The sequence below is a fragment of the Nicotiana tabacum genome, chromosome 16 (genome assembly GCF_000715075.1).
Source record: "Nicotiana tabacum cultivar K326 chromosome 16, ASM71507v2, whole genome shotgun sequence".
NCBI lineage: Eukaryota > Viridiplantae > Streptophyta > Magnoliopsida > Solanales > Solanaceae > Nicotiana > Nicotiana tabacum.
Window position 1 is genome coordinate 5,855,087 of NC_134095.1, and position 17,207 is coordinate 5,872,293.

Sequence of the window (17,207 nt, forward strand, 5' to 3'; positions counted from 1 at the left end):
ATTAGGAATTAACTAGAGTCGTTGGATTAATGGCAATCAACGGTCCAGATCAATTAGGAAGGGGAAAACGGGGTCGTTTGGAGTTTAATGGAGATCGAGTACGGGGAAACAGGTTGGGTCGGGTAACGGGTGAAGCTCGGGACCGTTCGATCAAAGGAGATCGACGGTCCTGATCAAAACTTATCCAAACGGCGTCGTTTAGGTGGAAACGGGGCTGGACCGGGTTGGGACGGGTTTGGGCTGAACTGGGGCGGGTTTCAGGTGTAATTGATTTGGGCCTCTTAAATTAAATTGAATTTGGCCCAAATTTGATTTCCTTCTCTTTAATTCTTTTTCTTTCTTTTCTCTTTTTTTTTCAAAAAATTAAAACTAAAATCCTAAATTAAATTATAAAACCAAATCATCCTATCAAAAATACTAATTAATTCTAAATAATAATTATCCCAAATATTATTTACCAAATCAAAAAAGAAAATCACGAGATTTCGACATTAAACACTAAAAATGCAAAATACGTTATTTTTGAATTTTTCCATTTTTGTAAAACAACAATTCACTTAATTAATCTAAAAAAATATAAAATTAAATCCTAAATGCAAATACTATATTTTTGTATTTTTAATGCATTAAACATGTACACAAACATATGCAAACAATCAGGACAATAGCATAATAATTCCTAAAAATAACACATAATTAAAGCAAAGACCTAATTTTAGGAATTCTTTTGGAGTAATTCGTGTGAGGCAAAAATCACGTGCTCACACATACAATTATTACATTTCTACCATATCTGTCCATCATTAGTTACGTTTTCGGAACTCACATCTAAAAATTACTGTTAACTAGGTTTTGTAGACATGTGATTTTTAACCCTCCCCAAAATTTTTTATATATTAGCGTAAAATATTTAATTTAGGCATAATATAGATATTTTAAGTAATTTTGACTCTTTTACTTTAATTTTATTACAAGAAAACAAAAAATCACAAAATAGGTTCATTAATGTTTTGTAGTCATTTTTAATCTAAAAAACAAATCTTAAAATATATATGCAAAAATAGTGTCGTATTTTTATTTTAATATGATATTTTAAAATACCAAAAATAGATTTGTTTTAATGATTAGTTTTATTTTAATAATTATTTGAATAGTAGGAATAATTAACAAATGGGCCCGTATTTTTAATCTCGTTCGCAGCGAAAGAATAGAGCTTGGGCTCGAGCAACCCATCTTTAGGCCTAATTTTGGACCTAGCCCACAATTTCCAAACCCATAATTCTTAGACCCATACCCCTTAACCTAAAACCCTACCAAAAACCTAGACTATAAAATAAAAGAAAAGCAAAAAAGCAAAGAGAGAGCTGGAATGAAAAAGCAGCAAAGCTGCGCATGAATAACGAGGGGAAAGAACAAAAAGAATGGGAAAAAACGAAAAAAGCTGAACGAAAGAACGAAAAGGTTGTGCCTGATCGATAACAAAAAAATGAATAAGGGCTGAAAAAACAGAAAGAGAAACGGACGAGCAGCCATACACGAACGACCCCTCACTGTTTGTCATCTTCTTCACAAAACAGACCCACCCCCTGTGTCGTCTTCTTCACGACAACCCACCCCCTGACTTCGTCACCCTCATACGACCACATCCCCTCCGACTCCATCTTCTCCGACGCCCCACGACCACAGCACAAAACCAGCTGCCACCCCTCATCGAACCAGCGCCGCCGCGAAACAGCCAGCCTCCATAGCCACTGAACTTCAAGAACGAACCAACCTGTTCATCTCTGGTTTCAACATGACGGACCAACCAAACTTCAACCCCAAATCACTACTCCCTGTCATGGAGTTTGCTGGTTTCGTCTCCTAGTTTAGTTTGAGTTTTCCGGCGAGATTCGAGGTCGCCGGAGGTCGTTGTACAGGGAGTCCGTATAAGTCGAGGCAGTCGCGGTTCTGTTCGTGATACTGTCCGTTCATATGTTTCAGATTTGTCCAAGCATTCACATTTCAAATTCAATATTAAGGTTCATTTCTTTTCGCTAATCCTACTTAATTTGTATTTATGTTCCCTTATTTCTAATATCTGCTTTTGTTTCGGTCGTTTCTTCATTGTTTTGTTGCCTAAGTAATTCATGCTTTATAGTCAACTACTTGAAAATACTACTGTATTGGCTAAGATGAAGAAGCCAACATCATATTCTTCGTTGTTTATCATTTAACTATTTGGCTTGCTTCTAAAGGGTTGATTGATTGCACTATTCAATTAATCACATGTGTGTGATGATTAGTTAATAAAGATATAACATCAAGCTTACTGGGTCGTGGGAGTGGTTTTAGATGAGACAGGAATCTGGTTACAATTGTGAATTAAATGGGTTGGAGCTTTCGTCACAGTTAGCACATGTGAATCGGAATCTCTAGTTGTTCGAATCATGTGCTTGACTTGAATTGGTTATAACTGACGGTATAGAAATTGGATTGCTGAACCATTTCAATTAGATTAAATGGACTCGGGTGCGCATTTATGTGACCCAAATCCAAATCACAATGTTATATAAAATATGTCGAGGATCGCGGGTGCATTTATGTGACGTGGTTCAAGACGTATTCTAAATGATGTTGTAATTCTTTCTAAAAAATGATTAAATAAAGCAGTTAAGGTTAAAATTGCACCATGGGTTAAACCTGTATTAAAATCAAGTAAACAGGCCAATTATAGTAGTTAAGCGACCGTGCTAGAGCCACGGAACTCGGAAATGCCTAACACCTTCTCCCATGTTAACAGAATTCCTTACCCTGATTTCTGATTCGTGGACTGTTAAACAGAGTCAACCTTTTCCTCGATTCGGGATTGGAACCGGTGACTTGGGACACCATAAATCTCCCAAGTGGTGACTCTGAATCTTTTAATAAATATAATCTCATTTCGATTGTCCTTTAATTGGAAAAACTCCCTTATATACTCCCTTCCGGGGGTATAGTAGAAAAAGGAGGTGTGACAGCTCTGGCGGCTCTGCTGGGAAACGAACCCAGAATCTCTGGTTCAGGGTTCAAGAATTCGAGCTTAGATGAATTGTTGTAGTTGGCTTTATTTATTATCTGATTTTATTCACATGTTTGAGTCTAATGTGCTAAATATTGCTTTTTACCACTTTGATATTATCTGAACTGTATATATAAACTTCTACGAAACCCCTCTCTTCTCTCTCCCGAGGAGTGCACGCTGGTCGTGACTTCTTTCTGTTAGTGTCATATTCCAAATAGAACGAGGTTCGGACAAGTTGCAAAGCCGGATGATCTTTTGGTTACCGGTACGCAGCCCTCTCCTCAGCTCGAGTTGTCTTCTCGGGTAAGCCAGGTCTAGAAAAAATAAACCCAGGTTTTTTAAAACCTAGTATAACAATACCTCATGTCGGATCCCTAGTAGGAACGTTTGTTTGCATCATGTGCATTTTGACTTAGGGGACTCAACACAGGGGTTGGGTCCGTATAAGACAGGTATACCCCAAAAATAAAAGATCATCCTGATGCATCTTATGTGCTACATGTTGCATTTATTCAAGGGTAAAAGGGTCATTTGGCAAACCAATGATAATTGAGGGCAAATGAAAAAATAATGAAAAAAGAAGAAAAAAAAGGAAAAAGAGAGGGTGAAGTGTGAAGATAAAGCGAGTGAGGCTTAATTATGTTTTCTGTCACATTTTTGTTAAGAAAAAAAAAAAGAGCTTGAAAATTCAAAAAAAAAAATTTTGCACTTTTCATCATTTTTCGAAAAATCAAAAAAAAAGAAGGAAAAAGAAAATCCAAAAAGAATTTGTATGTTTCATCATTTTTCAAAAAAAAAAAGACAAAAAATATTTTCTCTAAAATTAGTTGTCTTTTGTTTTTTTTAATTCTTGTCGTATCCAATTTGCCCGAACTACGCAAACCTGATTCTCGTCTTTCAGGGCGGGATACGTAGGCAACCCACATAGGGTCCGGTCTTCCTAGTAAATCTTAGGTTCTTGGCTTTGCGGGGTCATAGCCAAATTTTGCACTTCTAGCCACCTTTTGGCCAAATAAGTCATTTTGCAAAAATAGTCCCAATTATGTCTTGCATGTGTCTAATAGGGAGTGTTATTATCTCACATAGTTGGTTAAAGTTTTCTCATATAGGTGTGGATTTGTTTACCGAAGTTTGAGCATGGCAGACACCCCGTGACCATCCGATCAGGATCGCTCAGTTAGGAGTTGCTTAAGGAGATTTGTTTTATTTTTATGTTTTGAGTCTGTTCCTCATTTTATGCCGTCTTTTACTTTCTACTATTGTACAGAAATGTCAAGTCTTTTTTATTATGGTTATTTTCTGTTTTATATTTGAAAAAATGTATTGTAACTCAAGAATCCAAAAAAAAGAGAGATGTTGCATTTTTATATTTCCGTTATAAGTTTTCTTTAGAATACTAATTCTAGAAATGAAAAATTTGAGGTTGTTTCTCCTTTAGGCAATTAATATCTAGGACTTAAAATGAATTATTTTTATGTTTCCTTTAGTATATTATGACCAAAATTCAAAACAAAAAAAGAGAGAATTTTATTTTAGTACTTCTTTAAAAGCTTTCTTCAAGGTGTTAATTCCAAAATCCAAAAGGATTTTCTTTTGAGGTATTTCTTTGGGGAAATTAATGAAGGATGACAAAAATTCTTTTTATCTTCATTAGAACTTTAGGATATTGTACATAAAAAAAAGCATACTTTATCTTTTGTTTATCATTAGAATTTTTCCTTTAGGCAATCAAAATTGAAATCCAAAAACATTCTGTTTTATCTTTTTCATTGTTTGCTTCGAAATCTTGAGTTAGGATATCAAATAAAAATTCAAAATATTTTTCCGTGGTTTATTCTTTCGATCTTCTTCCTAAAAAAAAGGAATCAAAAATATTCTTGTTTTCTCTTCTAGGGTTTTCCTTAATAATTTCTCATGGAGTGTTTGTTTCAAAGAAAAGAGGAAAAAAGCAAAATATATGCTCGTTAAGCTTGAGTTTGCAATAGGTTATAGAACATTAAGTCTAGAAAATTTTAAAAAAAAAAGATTTGTTTCTTTTATTTTCCCTTTTCTCGTCAGAGTCATCAAGGTAGAAACAGAGAGCGTCAGTTTGTTTTCTTTATTCCTGATCTTCCAGAACTACGCAAAGATCTTATTCATGCGGCATCATGATACGTAAGCAACCTACATAGGGTTTGATCGAATCATTTTTTTTATTATTATTAAAAGAAAAAGAGGAAAAAAGAGGGGGAAAAAGGGGAAAAAAGGGGAAAACGAAAAGAAAGAGGTGAAATTGTGGGATGTGAGATATGAGAGAAAGAAAAGAGTGATGATGAAAAAAAAGGAGAACTGAAGGAAAATAGGCAAGCCAGCAAGTACTAGAAAAGCAAAGAAAATAGAGGTTGAAATGAACAAATTGGGATGATACCAACTAACCTTTGTACCCTCGAAGTCATTTTAGAACCGATAACTGTGGCTAGGTGCATTGCACATAAAATGAAATTATCTTATGTTAAATTCCCTAACGCTAATGTGATGGCTTCATTTTGTTATATTCATACCAGAAGGGTGGTTGGTTTGTGGTTTTAAAGTGGTAACTCTTCTCTGCAACATAAAGTCAAAAGGCATTGGCAGACAACAACAGAACTGAGTTGGTTGACACCGGCGCTCGAAAGCAGTTGGTTGAACAGGACAATGGATTGGTTGAAGAGGTAAAAATGTTAAAACAACATATGGCTGACATGTATCAGGCTTGGATGACTGGGAAGGCACCACCCCCGCCACCGCCTAGCTTCCTAGATACTGCCCTTACCCAAACTCTGGATACAATGCCAGATGATCCTCCATACTCTCCAGATCTACCGCTTATCACAGCTTTCCCAACCGTCTTAGTAGCTCTATCACTCATCCTCCAATTACCTCTCCCAAAATCACCCTCCTGTCACATATACTATCCCCGACAATGAATACCCACTCAAAGCTCACGATGCCCAATATTACCCCTCAAAGGTTGCCCACAAGGTTCCTAACTCAAACAAGCAGGGCCCGCGGGATGAACCTCATGTTGAAAATGAAAAGTTCACAAGAATAAAATGGCAAGATGGGATACCCAGGAGGCTGAAAGGCATAGAACAGTCCTTAAAGAACAAGCAAGGAATGAGAGACCAGGGTAGCATGTCTTACAAAGAATTGTCTATGTTCCCCGATGTTCGTCTGCCTGCGGGGTTTAAAGTGCCAAAGTTTAACTTGTATGATGGGTGTGGAGATCCGGTAGCCCATTTGAGGGATTATTGCAGTGAAATGAGAAGTGTTGGCGAGAAAGATGATTTGTTGATGGCGTACTTCAGTGAGAGCCTGATTGGGGCAGCTTTGGAATGGCATAATCGTCAAGATGTTGGTAATTGGCCTACATTGGGTGACATGGCTCAAGATTTTGTTCGATACTTTCAATACAGATCGGGTGTTACCCCAGACCGCTCCTCCCTATCTAAAATGGAAAAGAAGCCGGAGAAAAGCTTTAGGGAGTTTGGGCTCAGATGGAGGGAGCAAACTACTCGAGTCAATACCCCGATTGGTGAAGAAGAAATGGTTGAACTTTTCCTACAAGCTCAGGGGCCCACCTACTTCAGTCATTTGATCCTGGCCTTGGGAAAGCCTTTCAATGATGTGTTAAAAATGGGGGATATGGTAGAAGAGGGGATCAAATCAGGTAAAATCATGAGCTATTCGAAAGACATTCAGAACATCCCAGTAAGCTTGGGTGGAAGAAGAAAAGATAATCCGATGGGCTTTCCCGATCAGCACTTCCAGCCTCGACATCGTCCCCATGGATATCCTGATGCACCGGATGATCCTCCCCAATGCCACTACTCTCCACGGAACTCCCAAAATCGTACATCACTCTCTCAGTACCCAGCTCCACAAAATGCCTATCCACCCCCACGAGCCTATCGAAAACCCCCTGGATCAGGTTTCTGGACCAATCAAGCATTTAAGAATGAGAGGTTGCAGAAAAAAGAAAAGGCTTTCACCCCATTGGGAGTGTCATATGCCAGTTTGTTCCAAAAGATAAGCAATTGGACATGTTGAATCCAATTCATATAAAAATGTCAAACCCTCTATCAAAGAAGTTTGATTTTTCTCAAAGGTGAATATATTGCTCAGATGCCTCGGGACATGACATAGAGAAGTGTTGGAATCTGAATAAAGCAATTCAGAAGCTTATTGATGCAAGTGACATTGTCGTGCAAAATCCAGATGCAGCAGACACTAGCCAAAGTCCATCGCCTACTCGCAATGAGACGCATATGGTGAGTATGATTTGTTTTGAAAAGGAATATGAAAGTTCTTCTAATATCCTCGAAGGTCCACGTGCTGCAAAGTTTTCAGTGCTATCAGAGGTTGATCTTAGGAGCGAGCCAGCAAAGGGAACCCAAAAGCAATTTGTTAAGAACAATGTGATGGAAGTGTGTGAAGGTCCTAGTAATGTTGATGCAGAATTCAGTGGCTAAGATACCGAGCTTGGCAATTGGAAAGACGCTCCTGTCTTGGTTAGCCAGGGAGGAGTTTTGGTGGTTTATTTTGTTGTCATTTCTGTTGTCCGGGTAATTTCAGGGTTGTAATCCAGATATTGTCTTTTGACTCAAACCCTTCTATCCTTTTATTTTGCCTAGTTTGTTTAGTCTAGTAGCCTGCTTAGTGTTTTCTAGGTTTGTTCTAGGTTTGTAACCCCAGTCTAGTTTGTCTGTTTTGTTGTCCAAACCCTTTCACCATCTGTCTAATGCAAGTTTCTGTTTTCTGTTATTTCTAATCATTTTTGTTTAGTTCTCTTTTCCTTTTATAGTCCTTTTCCTGTTGACTCTAGTGACGTAACATGCACGCGTAATTCTCAGCCTAGTTTTAAAAGTCAGTTTAATCACGAAGCAATGAAACAATGTTGAAGATGTAAGGACATTTGAGGGAAATAAGTAAAGGCATTTTGAGATCACTTCAAGCCCGAATTGTGTGAAACTGGGGCAGATAGAACATAAAGAACCCCTATTGAAATGCATCATGCCGCATCAATTTAAAGATAAAAGCATGTTTACCCCAAATTTGTAGGGGGCCGCTCATGGTAATGAGAGTGAGAATGTTGTCCAGTGGTGCTTTTTATATAACAAATGTAGAAGGCGAATGTGTGGGTATGGTCATCAAGTCTGGCGCAACCAAAAGATGTTACGAATGTTTTCCTTGGTTTGTTTAATTGTATTGTTTGTGCTTGGCATGTTTTGAAGGTTGGAATGACGAAGACATTTTGTTCTGCTATCCAAACACTTTATCCCTCGTCACCCCTTTTGCGTCTCATTTATTTTCTTTCATACCCCTCTTTCGGAATCAGTAGTAAAGATCAGAAACACAAGCGTGAAAGATAAGTAAAGGAAAAGGAGAAAAGAAAAGAACGAAAAGGGAGAGATGAAAAATGAAATTGAAAAAAAAAAGAGGAAAAAGAAGAAAAAAACAACAAAACAACAAAAAGAAGAAAAAGGAAAAAAAAAAGAAAAGGAAAAAAAAAGAAAAATGAGGAAAAGAAGAAAAAGGAGAGAGAGAAAAGTACAAAAACGAAATAATTTCTATGTCATGAACTACGTTCGACCTGATTCCTTTTAAGGATACGTAGGAATCCTCACGGTTTGGTCCCATTAAAATAAGAATCCAAAAGTCATCAAGTAAGAAACTGGGGTGGAAGTTGTGGTTGTTGTAAGAAATCTGATTCCGAAAGTTGTAATTTTGAACCCATGTGAATTTTTTCGAGCCTTGGATATCCTTTCTTTTTAACCCTATCCAAAAGCCCACGTTACGGTCCAAAGAAAGACCTTCCGATCAGTCTTCGAGAGATGCCAAGTCAAGCAAGAAGAGGTAATTCATATCAGGGACAATACTCTGGGCCAAACAAGAAAATAATGAAAATGAGAGAGTTTTATTGGTGAAAATCCTCACGGGCACCGTAAGGCGACGGGAACTGAGAGAAATAAAAAATGAGAGAGTCTTATTGGTGAAAACCCTCGCGGGCACCGTAAGGCAACGGTAAGTTGAGAGAAAGAACAGAATGAGAGAGGCTTGATGGCGAAAACCCTTCGGGCACTACAAGTCGAATAAGGATTGTGAATCAGATTGGATGATCGGAGCATTGAAGCCCAGTTTCACGGTTTAGGGGGTATAACAGGAGTTGAACATCAGGCTTGCTCAACAAAATAGGCCGCAGGTGCATGTCATGGTCATTAGAGTTGGTATCCACATCTGATAGGTTTCTACTTGGTAGTTTTCTTGTTAGGAATCATCTCTTTCCTTTGTCCTTTACTCTATTCCTTTTGTCTTGTTTACTTTCTCTTCCTGAGTCTGCTTGGTCAAAATAAGTGAGAACTAACTTCAAAATCTGCCATCAGCTTTCTAATTGCACAAAACGGGATCTGGCCAGCACATCAAAGTGGCATAATTTAGGAAAGAACAACAAGCGCATTGAGTTGGTAGCAATCAAACATGCTTTGGGATCCTTGTGAAATACAAAGGTTGGTACATATCAACTCGTGAACAAGGCAACAGATAGAGGGTATTGGGTCTGAACGGATCAAAGGAATTTTCTATGATAAGATTGACAAAAAGGGTGGTAAACCAGTGACAAGTAGGGTCTTCGAGTGGATATCAAAGCTATCACGGCAAGTGAAGGAACAAAAGACCTCAAGGCCAAGGCTAGTGGTTTAAGTCAAGAAAGAACAACAGGCGCACTAAGTGGATGACAATTAACGTGTTTTGGAATTCATGAGAAACACAAAGGTGCAGTACACGTCAACACAAGAGCACAATGCAACAAATGGAGGGTGTTAGGTGAACGAATCAAAGGTATTTTCGATGAAACACAAGGATTGGTAAATGTCAGTTCATGAGCAATGCAACAGATAAAGGGAATTGGGTCTGAACGGAGAAAAGGTATTTTCTATGAAAGGATGACAGAGAAAGTGGTTAGTCCATAAGCAAGCAAGGTCCTCGAGTGGAAATCAGTTATCATGGGAAGTGAAGGAGCAATCGCCCTCAAAGTCAAGTCCACAAACCAACCACCACATTTTAAACTGACAATATTTTTCTTTGATTGAAACAAGGGCAGAAAAATTCGTTTGTTTCAGAGGAATTCTCCATGACGAAAGCCAGTCACCAAACAGGTCTAATTTTTTGATTTTCAGGACCCTCCTGGAAAATGGTACCTAGTTTAAAGTTCAGAAAATAGCATAATCTAGCATAAATGTATCCCAAAAGAATATAAGTTGGTTTAAGAAGTTTGCATGTTCGAGATAGGATTCAATTAGGAGTTTTCAGGACCCTCCTGAATAATGGGACTTAGCTTTAAGATTTCGATTAGATAACAACATTTAGCATAAAGTCTGTTGTAGGGTAGTATAATTCAGCCATAAAAGTTGTCACTCTTAAGATAAAATTGGACTTTTGATTTTCAGGACCCTCCTGGATAATGGGGAGTAGTTTAAAGATCCTCTTAGATAGCAAGATTTAGCAGAAGTCACACATGTAGAAGATATAACTTAAATTTTAAATTGTCGTTTAGTTAAGAGTGTCACACCTCCTTTTTCTGTCCCCGCAAGGGGTGAAGGAGTTTTTCCAATTAAAGGACAATCGAAACGGGATTTGTTTATTTATTTTAGAGTCGCCACTTGGGAGATTTAGGGTGTCCCAAGTCACCGGTTTAATCCCGAATCGAGGAAAAGAATGACTCTGTTTAACAGTCCGCGAACCAGAAATCCGGATAAAGAATTTTGTTAACCCGGGAGAAGGTGTTAGGCATTCCCGAGTTCCGTGGTTCTAGCACGGTCGCTCAACTGTCATATTCGGCTTGATTATCTGATTTAATACATGTTGAACCTATGTGCGAATTTTAACTTTTAACTGCTTTTGTCATTATTATTATTTTTATCAAGAATTGCAACATCGTGGAAATACGTCTCGAACCACGTCACATCAATGCACCCGTGGTTGTTGGCACATTTCAACTCTGTTGAGACTTGGATTTGGGTCACATAAATGTGCACCCGAGTTTAAAAAGATAACATTATTAAATACGCGCCTAAAGCGACGAGCGTATCATTATTTTGGGTAGGGCCGTGCAATTTGCTAAACGGCCCATTCCGGAATCTAAGTACTCGAAATAACTATCCGTTGAGGGACCCGCACTTTGGGTATTCTTGTTTGTCGAGACTCGTCTCATTCGTTATTTATTATTATTATTATTATATTGGGGAATTTGCAACGTTGTGAAAACGCATCTCGAGCCACGCCACACTCAATGTACCCGTGATTAGAGACACATTTCGACTCCGTTGAGATTTGGATTTGGGTCACATAAATGCACACCCGTATTTAAGAAGGTGAGATTAATGAAGCTGCGTCCTAAAGAAACTACGTATTGTTATTTTAGAAAAAGGCCGTGAAAAATTCACTAAACGGCCAAATCCAAAGCCTAGTCAATGGTTATGTATTTACTGAGGGCCCCAACGATGTTGTGATTTATTTGGCGCGGTGCGCCTCATTTTATTTTAAAGGGTCGTCCTATAGTGGCTATGTTTTCTATTAAGTTTGTCTCTAATAATGCAAAAAAGAAAAATGGTCCAACTTTATTTACATGCTTACAAGTTAGTTATAGTTGGGTTCCGAATATGATTTGAAAAATCCGAAACATGAACGCGTATAGGGGCAGTCGTTTGGATATTATGGGCCCAGGCCCAGCGCACACTGTATTGACTGGACCTGGGCCACTTCTTTTCCGATAAGGGCCTGTTAGTTCATTCGACTCAGGCCCAACATTTATAAGGCTGAAATGGAAACTGGTGTTATTTATCCTAACGGTATTTTTGCAAGTTATAACGAGGCAGCCTACTAAATGAAGTGAGATTAACTAGCAAGGGACAGTTTAACACTTAACATGCGTTAGAAGATATGCTAACCACAAACACAGCTAAAATTCAGGATATTGCTTACTACACTATCACTTCTTTTCTATTTACCAGCATACATACATAATGTGACATTAAGTTGCCATACGTGATGGCTAGTTATACATGATGACTACCTTCATTATCCTAATAGAAGATATGAACTATTATATATACAACTTAATGTTCAATATACAGACTGAAACAGATTCGAAAAAAAACAACTTCAGCTCTTCATTTTTGTATTCAAGTTTCAACTTTCAGCTTACATTGACAGTGTATCGGTGGTGTACCTGGTACTGGGAAAGCCAAAAGAAGGAAGGGAATGATTAGTTGAGCAGTAGCATTCACAGCAAACAGCAACAACAGAAAAATAGCAATCAGCAGCAACAAAACCCAGCAAGAAGATCTTTTAAAAGCAAAACAAAGAACCCAGTTTGCAACCCAGCAATACCCAAAACAGATACAGGCAATCCAGAGAAGGAAACAGATGCAAACCGCAGTAGCCTCTGATTGTTATGTTCAAAATCCAGCACACTCTTAACTCTATGTCACTCTGAAAACAGACTGTCCTCTAAAGGTTGAAAGACCAGCCTTGTTTTTGCTTTTTTTTTCTCTCTGAAAACTTAAAAATGTCCAGCCAAAGGTGGAAAGATCAGCCTTGTTTTTTTGCTTTTCTTTTCTCTCTCCAAACTTAAAACTGTCCACCCCCTCTTAATTCTAAATCAACCTATTTATAAGCTAGAAATGGCAAGCCCCCAGGATGCATTTCCCCTCTGCCAATACCCCTTTAAACTAATCAACAATGCCCATGCTTAAATGTCTTTTCTTGATGCCCACTATATTGTTCCCCATACTTGTCCTATTTGTTTTAATCAAGAGCCATGGGAGGGGTTATAGTATTCAAATAAACCCATGCCCTCATGTTGTATACCCCACTGACAATTAAACTAAGTTTACAAATAACCCCTAGGCAGACCTCAGCTTTACAACCTGTTAACATGCTACTAAACTCCCAAAATTACCCCTTAACCCTTGCATATTACTGTATTACCCTAGCTCTTAATAGTCAGTATATAAACCCCTCTAAATTCAACTAATCACTGACTACTAACTAATTAGCTTAAACTCAATACTGATTTCAGGTTGATCTATTAGATTTCTACAGCTATACCCAACTTTCAGCCTAAGTTCAGCCAATGATTCAAACTCAATCAAACAGGGGTGCCAATCAAATGGTATGAGTTGGTCATATTGGGAGCCAAACCTGACCAACTCAGAGCCAAAATGCAAACAGGAAACAGCCAATCAGGCTAAGATCAAAAGCAGTAATGAACAGGCTTCCATAGCAGACTATGAAGATCATGAGGTTACTGAACGAATGAGTAGTCTAGTTCAAAGACAAAACTGAACAATTCAACAGATTCATTACAAGTTAGCATACAGATGTGGTGCTAGCAAACATACATGGAGGACATTACTGAGCTACTGTCCTGTTTCCTCTAATTTTCAAGCAAATTAATTTACGACACTTATTTAAACGACTATACAAGCTATAATATACAGCAAACAATCAATAAAACACCAAAACAAACTAAACATTACCTCAGGATTCACAGACTTGACAGAAAAATCAAAAACAAACCAAACTAAACATGAAAAACAGATAGAATTCATAGGAGAACAAAAGAAAGGGAAAAATTACCTCAGGGATTTGAACTCAAAAACTAACCCAGGCTCGAACTCGGACTCGACCATTTTTGGGGTCGAATGGACCTTAATCGAGTGTTCTCAACTGAGAACACTTCGACTAATGTCGATTAGACCCCACATCGTCTTTTAATTTGGACAGACTTCAACTTTTGGTCTTTTTAGGGTTCTTTGTGGTCCGATTTGGGATTTGTTCAGCTCTGGTCAGATTCAAACGGAACCAACGGCGTTTAGGGTGTGAGGGAGGTCAGGAGGTGTTGTGGTATGAATTTGGGGTCGGTGGGTGTAGATCTGGTTTTGTTCGAACCTTCAAACGAAGATTCGAGACGATGGGGAATAATTTGAGGCAAGAGGCTAACGGATTCGTGTTCAGGGTGGTTGGGTGCATCAGGGGTGTTATTTTGGTAGTCATCGGAGGAGGTAAGGTTTCCGGCTGGTTCTTTTGATTCAAGATTCGAAGAGCTCGGTTGAGATTCAAACTAAACGGGCAAGGGATTTGGGTTGAGGGTGATTAGGGGGTTCCGTGGTGTGAATTTCGTGGTCACCGACATCGTTGCCGCCGGCTTTCAAGCGAAGGGATATGGGGGCGGCTAGGGTTTTCATGGGAGTTTCTGGGGACGAGGATGAACAGTAGGTGAGGGGGGGTTTGGTTTGGGGCGTGGGGTGATGGATTGGGGGTTTTTATATGGGGTGGGTGGTTTAATCCTGGCCTCTGGATCAATCAAGATCGATGGCCAGGATTAGGGGAGTTAACCAACACAGCGTCGTTTGGTTTAAGTAGGGGGGTCGGTTCGAACCGGAGACAAATGGGTCGGGTTGGAGACGGGTTGCTGAAAGGGATCTTGGACCGTTGGATTGGATTGGATGGACGGCTCAGATCAAACGCCCTATGCGGCGTCATTTGGGGGGCGTCTCTAGAAGACCTGGTTTGGACTGGGTCAATGTAATTGGTTTGGGCCTAAATTTTTGGTTTCACCTGGCCCAATCTGAGTTTCCTTGATACTTCACCCATTTTCCTTCTTTCTTTAATTATCAAAATTAAACAAAAATCCTAAATAAATTGTAAAATCAAAAAATAAAATTACACACATATTATTTAACACCTATAATAATTACACACAAATTAAAAATAAATTCACACAATGACAAGAAATACACATGCATATTTTTTTGTGATTTTCTTTTAACCAAATTATGGTTAATTAATTCCTAAATGTACCACTAATTCCTAAATGCATGCAACATGTATTTTTTTGTATTTTTAACTATAGCAAGGCGAGCATTTACGGACAGAACAATTATCAAAATGTCACGCAAATTTTCAAAATTGTACCCGAAGGTAACTTGTTTTACTTTTTCGATTTCTTTTGGAGTAGTTTCCGTGAAGCAAAAATCACGTGCTCACAAAGAGTTGTCAGGACCCCCCTGAATAATGGGACCTAGCTTTCAAATCCTTAGTAATACTTGGTAATATGATTTAGTTTTACAATCACATCTGTCCCCAGCCACCAAACTGGGGCAGAAAATTTTCTTTGTTTTTGTCTATTTGAAGTTAGGAGCCCGCCTGGAGAGCAGGGAATACATTCAAGCGTAGCAGTCAGGAGCCCGCCTGGAGAACAAGGGAGTACAATTTAAATTTAGCTTTCAAATTCTTTGTTTTGTCTATTTTGAAGTCAGGAGCCCGCCTGGAGAGCAGGGAATACATTCAAGTTTAGCTGTCAGGAGCCCGCCTGGAGAGCAGGGATTACATTTCAAGTTGAAGTCAAGAGCCCGCCTGGAGAGCAGGGAATACTTTCAAGCATAGCAGTCAGGAGCCCGCCTGGAGAACAAGGGAGTACAATTTAAATTTAGCTTTCAAATTCTTTGTTTTGTCTATTTTGAAGTCAGGAGCCCGCCTGGAGAGCAGAGAATACATTTCAAGTTAGAAGTCAGGAGCCCGCCTGGAGAGCAAGGAATACATTTCAAGTCCAGCAATCAGGAGCCCGCCTGGAGAGCATGGAATACATTTCAAGTCAGCAGTCAGGAGCCCGCCTGAAGAGCATGGAATGTATTTCATGTCAGCAGTCAGGAGCCTGCCTGGAGAGCAGAGAATACATTTCAAGTTAGCAGTCAGGGAGCCCCGCCTGGAGAATAGGGTTAGTTTTTACTTTAGTCAAGCTTAGTTTATAGTTTTCCTAGTCTATTCCTTAGTTTAATTTCATCACTGCATCAATAGTACAAGTGGTTTACAATTTTGCTAACAACCCACAAATCTTCTTAGTGCAAACTGGGGCAGAAAATTTCTTTGTTTTGTCTATTTTGTTGTAATCAGGCGCCCACCTGGAGAACAAGTGGAAATAACTCAAGTTTCAAGGGAAAGCAGTTTCGAAGGAAGACAGTTCAAGTTTCAGGGGAAAATGGTTCAAGGTGCAAAGGAAAACAGTGTCAAGTAATAAGAGAAGACGGTTCGAGTTCAACGGTCAGACGTCCACCTGAAGAAAAGGAAAAGCGCCTCAGATTGCAATTCAAGTCAGCAACCAAAGAATCTCGCGGCAAGAATGCGAGTCAACAGTCCGAGGTGATCAACAGAAGTTAGTCATAATAAAGAAAAAGATGGAAAGGGAAGAAGTGAATCCAAATGCAGAAGTTGATGAAAGATGTGAACTGCTTAAGACATGGTGGAAATCACAAGCACTACATGTCCGGTCTTGGTCCGAAAATCTGAAGAAGAACGAGCTAGCACCTGCAACTGGCAAGCGCCAAGGTTCAAATCTAAAGTCTGCATGAAGAACCATTCAAGACTCAAGATCAAGTTTCAGAAGACTTATAGATAGGAATCTTGTAACTCGTAGTTGATAGGCTTAGCTAGTCTTTTTCATGTTTTGATTTTGATGTAATAGCAGGACTGCGGACCGGAACCTTGACGGAACGACACCTCGACTGGATCTCCACCTCGGTATACTCCATCACCTCATTCACTTCTGAACTACACGTGGCCTGATTCCTTTATAGCCAAGGATATGTAGGCAGCCCAGATACTAAGGCTCGGTCACATTCCCCTCTCTCTTAGCTTTAGTCTTTCCAAATAAGGGTCGGGTCAAAAACCTGTCTAGTCAATCTTTATCTGAAAACTCTGTACGTTTCCAGTCAAAGAGGGGCAGTTGTAGACATGTGATTTTTGACCCTCCCTAAGATTTTTTATATATTAGCGTAAAATATTTAATTTAGGCATAATATAGATATTTTAAGTAATTTTGACTCTTTTACTTTAATTTTATTGCAAGAAAACAAAAAATCACAAAAATAGGTTCATTAATATTTTGTAGTCATTTTTAATCTAAAAAAAATCTTAAAAAATATATGCAAAAATAGTGTCGTATTTTTATTTTAATGTGATATTTGAAAATACCAAAAATAGATTTGTTTTAATGGTTAGTTTTATTTTAATAATTATTTGAATAGTAGGAATAATTAACAAATGGGCCCGTATTTTTAATCTCGTTCGCAGCGAAAGAATAGAGCTT

General features: G+C 38.6%; 1 long non-coding RNA gene across 1 annotated transcript; it reads left to right on the forward strand.

The window, feature by feature from the left end:
- The first annotated feature begins 1,365 nt into the window (after window positions 1–1,365).
- Window positions 1,366–4,295, forward strand: LOC142170638 (uncharacterized). The gene is made up of 2 exons (XR_012699923.1): window positions 1,366–2,021; window positions 4,153–4,295. It is a non-coding gene; the product is annotated as an uncharacterized LOC142170638 (long non-coding RNA).
- The last annotated feature ends 12,912 nt before the right edge of the window (window positions 4,296–17,207 follow it).